The sequence below is a fragment of the Cavia porcellus genome, unplaced genomic scaffold (assembly GCF_034190915.1).
Source record: "Cavia porcellus strain 051 isolate PalLab524CR breed Dunkin Hartley unplaced genomic scaffold, mCavPor4.1 scaffold_30, whole genome shotgun sequence".
NCBI lineage: Eukaryota > Metazoa > Chordata > Mammalia > Rodentia > Caviidae > Cavia > Cavia porcellus.
The window spans coordinates 28,253,950-28,259,949 of record NW_026947513.1 but is presented as its reverse complement, the minus strand read 5'-3'; positions in this window follow the sequence as shown (position 1 = coordinate 28,259,949).

Here is a 6,000-nt window from a genome sequence, read left to right as displayed (position 1 = left end):
GCACCCGGGGCCGTGGTTATTCCGGGAACACGGGGAGAGGAGACTGGCGCACTGGCTGCTGGAATCTGGCGATCTCTCTCTCGGACACGTGGCGGGGGAATATAAATAGCCTAAGCTTAGGGCAGTGCCCTAAGGCCATTAGAGATGTACAGGTATTTCATTGGCACACGTTTTGGCGCCAGAGTTATAGGGATGGGGGTATAGGGTTACAGGCAAGTCTATAGGGGCGGGGGAGGCAGCGGCTGCGGCTTTTTCCTGGTTAAAGTGTCCAGTCTGGGCCAGCAACTCTTTCAAAAACAAAATAGAAAACAGAAATAGTACATACTTTCAAAGAAAAGAAATAAACAGTAATAAATCACTAGCTGATGTATATATATATATTGTCCCCCTATAAATAGTTGTTCATGGAACATATAAATGGAAATTCAACCAGGGAGACTGCAAACAGTTCTGTTCAACTATCCAACAAAAACTAAGTATTACTGTTATCAATCCCATACACTTAGACATATACACATTTATCCATGTCTTCATTTATGTTGAGACCTAACACAACTTATTAGATTAAAATCCTTCTGAACAAAGATTAATAATATTGCTTCATTTCACATCATAACACTCCAGAATCAGGATTGGGTACTGCAGTGCCACTTCCTTTCCTTCAAAGTTTTTGTTCATTTCATCATGTGTCATCAGATCAGTTCTCATAAACTATAGGTTTTACGTAAGCGTGAGTCTTAACATGTGTTTCTATCCTTTCTATATTAGAGGAAGAAACAGAACAAAGCAGAACAGAACTAAACTTTTTCCCATAGACATATAAAACTAAAAAGACATATAAATCTTATGTATAAGGAGTTCTACCATGGTCACTGTGCTGTTTCTTGTTATCATCAACAGAATTGGCGATATCATCAGATACAGTATAATTGAACATACCAGTACGTAACAGGATTAACAGAAATACAACTTTTTAGATAGTATAGAGCTACAAAAACATGTAGTAATCAAATAAAACTGGATATCATAGTGAATCATTGTCATTTTCAGTATAGTTGTCTGTACTCCTCAACTTGATACCATCAACCTTATAGTTTTGAATAAAATCTGTTGATAATAAGCAGCAATCAAACAAGTCAGATTTAACTAAGATCAGTCATGATACAACAGTATAAGTCATACATGGATCCTGATTGAGTTAATAAGTAATTAAAGTTGTCCACTGTGCTATGGACAGCTGTCTGTGCCCCTCAGATCCAGTGCTTGTATACAAACTAGGACGGAACAAGTTCCAACCAAGCAGAGTGGTGCGAGTAATAGGGGTTTTAATTCCTGATACACTATTAGCTATATCTTCTGCTGGTTTTTTTTGAAGACTATTCCTCCCTTTTACTCCACCAGAATAAACTGTGTATTTTTGGGTCTCCCCAACACTCACGGTTTTGTATGGGGGGGGGCAACCTGCTATTTACCTAAGTGTTTCCAAACTTTCTCACTCCTGGGCTGGATTTCTAGTTATATTTCTTCATTTATTAAAGCCTGTCTGTTCAACCTATCCATAAATACTGGTCTAGTTACCCCTATTACTCTTTGGTTCCTTATCACATCAGTTCTGTTTTCTCATGTTTGATTTTGGTCCATAAAACCTTCTTCAGGCTAATTATATTTCCTATAAAGAGCCTCTTGGTGGACCCTATCTCTTGATCCACTCTGCCTGCAACTTTCTCTTTTTTCCCTTAAGTTAGTGGATCTAGGCCATCTATATTAGAAATTATATCCAACCTTCTCTGCCTCATTTCTGTTGAGCTCTTTTTCCTGTCATTAGTTGTCAATTTGTCTTCATTTCGTTTTCTGCTCTATTCATTGTGGCCTCTCTGCCACTGTTTCTGGAATCTTGGTATTTTTCTCTTTTAGAATGTCCTGCAGTATTCTCTGTAGAGTTGAATTGATGGTTACAAATTCCCCTAGTTTCTCTTTATCCTAAAACCACCTTGTTTCTCCATTAATTTCTAGGGACAGTTGTGCAGGATATATCAATCTTGGCTAGAGGTTATTGTCTTTCAAAGCTTGAATTATTTTGCCCCACACTCTTCATGATTTGATGGTTTGTGCCGAGAAGTCTGCTGTAATTCTGATGGGTGTTCCCTTGTAAGTGATCTGTTTCTTGTCTCTGACAGCTTTAATGTTCTGTTCTTATATTGGATTTCTGGAATTTTGATTATTATATGCCTGGGTGTTGTTCTATTTGGGTTGTAGGTGGCTGGGGTCCTGTATGCCTCATAGATCTGAGTATCTTTACCTTTTCCCATATTAGGGAAGTTCTCCTTGATTATTTCTGTGAATAGCCTTTGCAGTTCATCTGTTTGTATCCCTGCTTCTTCCTTTACATTCTTAATTCTCAAGTTATAGATCCTCTTATCATCGTCTAGCCTTTGTATTGTTACTGCTTGTTTCCTTGTTATTTTTAAGAAGTTTTTCCTTTCATGCTCCCACATTGCAAACCTGTCCTCCAGTTCAGATAATCTATCCTTAGTTTCTTTCAAGCTGTTATGGCAGCTTTCAACAAAGTTTTTAGTTTCCTGGTAATCTCTTTGAACCTGCTTCATGTATTCTGTTTTCTCTCTTTCTTGCTCAGTCACCTTTGACTGCACACTGGACACTGGGTATGAAAAAGTAACTGCAGATATAATTTGAGACCTATTATCTTCTTCCTATGCTAAGAAGATTCTAAGCTGGTTAATTGTATTTTTATTTTATGTAAATTTTATTCTGTTTTTTTGTTTGTTTGTTTCTGCCATGTGTCTCAGGCCATGGGCCATCCAAAATCATCTTAATCCCAGTTCAGGACTTAAGATCTTTTGAGCCATCCAGACAAGGGCCTCTTAAACTTTACTGTGCTGCCTTGAAGGGGAATCCCTGGGTCTAATAGAATTTCTAGTTTTAAGTTTTTGAGGAATCTCTATACTGATTTATGATTGTACTAGTTTACATGGCTACTAACAATGTAGAAGCATTCTTTTCTCCCTGGAGCCTGATTCCTTTCTAACTGCCTATCAATCGCTACAAACTTTAGCTATCTACAGTAATAACATATGAATGCTTGCTCCTTTTTTTTTAATTGTTAGTACATGTTTGCAGTAATGATTGCATTTATCATGGTACATGAACATCATACACCTCAATTCTTCTTCCACTTCCTCTTCCTCCCACTCTCTTTCCCCCTCCTCCTCCTGTTCCTCTTCCTCCACCGCTTCCCTCTGGTGCTCTTCCTCCTCCTGCTTCTCTTCCGCCTCTTTCTTCTTTCTTCTTCCTCTTCTTCTTCTTCCTTTTCTTCTTCTTATCCTTCTCCTTCTTCCTCTTCTTCTTTCTCTTCCTCTTCCTTTTCTTCTTTTGCTTTTCATCCCCTACCTCTGCCTTTCCTCCCTGCACCTTCTAACTCTTGGTGCTCTTTCCATTTTGCAAAAGCTCCTTTGGTTTTTTCTATTCCCTTTCCCATCCTTCTTGCCCACCTCTCTCCATCTCTTATTCCTCTATCCATTTGAAAAATACATCCTTATTTCCTATTTATCTTCTAATTTGCTCTTTCTCTCTAGCAGACTCTAAATAAATATGTCTGTAGTTGCCAGATTCTCAAAGTTTCCAACATGAGTACATTTAAGTACTATTATATATTTATTTGTTGATGGTTAACAAATGAGTATAACAAATAGTAGCTTAAAACAAATAGTTAATATTTGTTAAGCTTTGGGAGTGGCAAAGCTAGATGATTGGAGCTTGGAGTTTCACCTAAGGTTGCAATCCAGATATCCATTGGGGGCTTATGGGTGTAGACCAGAGGTACAGTGCAAAGGCAGGCTTGCAAAACCATGATGGCATGTCTTCCATCTCTTACTAAATCAGGCCTGTGACATCTGGCTCTTCCCTAAAGTCACAATGACCATAAAAGGCAGATGTTTTGAATCAGTTCAAGACGTAGAGGCAGCCACAACAGTACAACTGAAAACACTCATGAAAGAGAACTTCCAGAACTGCTTCAGAAAATGGCAAGAATGAGGGGATAAATGCGTTAAAAGGAAGGAAGGTATTTTGAAGGGGTTTAATGGTAAAGCGTCTCTTACTGTATTTAAAATTTTTAAACATTCACTATATTTTTTATTTTGTTTTAACATTAAAGAGGCTAAAACCAAGCAAAATAAAACAATAAAACTAATCAAAACAACAACGTTATAAAATCAACCACAGTTACCACTCTAATGCCTCCTGCTCTCTTCAAAATGGCTTCAGATACCTTCAGACATAGTAAAAATCAAACAGAACAGAATAGAACCAATAAATACAAAACAATGAATGCAATAAATGACTTCAAAACAAGACAACAGGAAATCAACAATGCTACCATAAGAGATCTTGCTATCTTTGAAATCGCAACCCTTGCCATCAGATATAATAAAATCAAACAAAAGAGAATACAACCCATCCCAACAAAATAATGAAAATGATACAGAACTTCAAAAAAGACAATAGGGAATGAGCAATGGCTGCAACCCTCAGAAGGAGATCCCCCACAGATACCATACTGTGTACCATCATCCTCTGAATAGATGATCAGACCACCATCCCCTAGACCTGCAAAGTCAGTGAAACACCAAAACACCACAAGTATCAAACTGCATTTCACCTCAATAGCTATCATTACAGTCTGTGTTTTCTCCCGGATGAGATGGGATTGGGGGGTGGGAGGGTACAAGGGGGGTTGGTTTGGCTCCTTTTCCAGCCTGTGTGCCCTGAGAGGCTGCAGTCTGGCTGTCCCCTCGCTGCTGGTGGCCGGCACATGGCACTGGTTCTCAGAGAGGACTTGCTTCTTGGTGAATCCTTGTTATCTTCCCCTGCAGTCTGCAAATCGCGATGACTCATGGGGAAAGGCTGGGGTCTGGCTGTCCCCCTTCTGCTGGCAGCCCCCACATGGCGCTGGTTCACCACTTCACTGTATTTTTATCACACCTCATATATAAAAGTTTATTCTTGACCTCTGGGAGCAGATTAAACAGACACAGTTAGGCTGCTGTCTACAGTCCTGGGGCCAGAACATGAAGTCTGCACATCAGCTGTGGGGGAAAGAAGAGGGACTTACAGTGAGGGAGAGAACAGCAGCCAAAGGAACCACCTGACATCCAACGGGACAGACGGAACTCACGCTGGTTTTTCTTGCCTCTGACCTTGACAAAACGGCTCAGAACTTTTGTTTTGTTTACTTGTTTAATTATAAATTTTATTTCTTTAGTGGCTTTCTTGTTTCTTGTATCAGTTGTGCTGTTATATTTTTGAGGCGAATCAACTGTTATAAGATTGTTCATAAATTCTTATTTACTTTATAGTGGTTTAGAAGATCTGTAGTTATTTTTGCTTTTTCATCCTACTGTTGGTCAGTTTTACCATCTCACTTTCCTCTTCTTTTGATCTATGTTACCAGAGTTTTCAATTTTATTGGTTTACAAACTTCTGGTTTTATTCTTTAATCTAGCATAATTGCTTGTTTTTCATTTTATTAATGTCTGCTCTTATCTCTGTTTCCTTTATTCTACTCTTTTAAGTTTAATTTTCTGTTCCTTTTTAAGTTTCTACTGATGAATACAGAGGAACCTGATTTTCAGCCTTTTTTTTTTCCTAGTCTATGCACTTAAAACTACATAGTTGCCTTGAAACACAAAACTGTGTCCTATGATTTTTAATATTCGTTTTATTACCACATATTCAAAGTATTTCCTAATTTATATTTTGATCTCTTGTTTAACCCATGGATTACTTAGAAATCTATTTCTAATATTTGGAGATTTCTCATTTTTTTTAAATTTCTGACTTAGTTTCATTGTCATCAGGAAAAGTACTCTATTAATTCAGAAAGTCTTTTTTGTATTTTTTGAAACAGGGTTTCATTATGCAATTCAGGATGGCCTGAATTCACTTTGCAGCTTAGGCTGGCCTTGAACTCACGGCAATTAC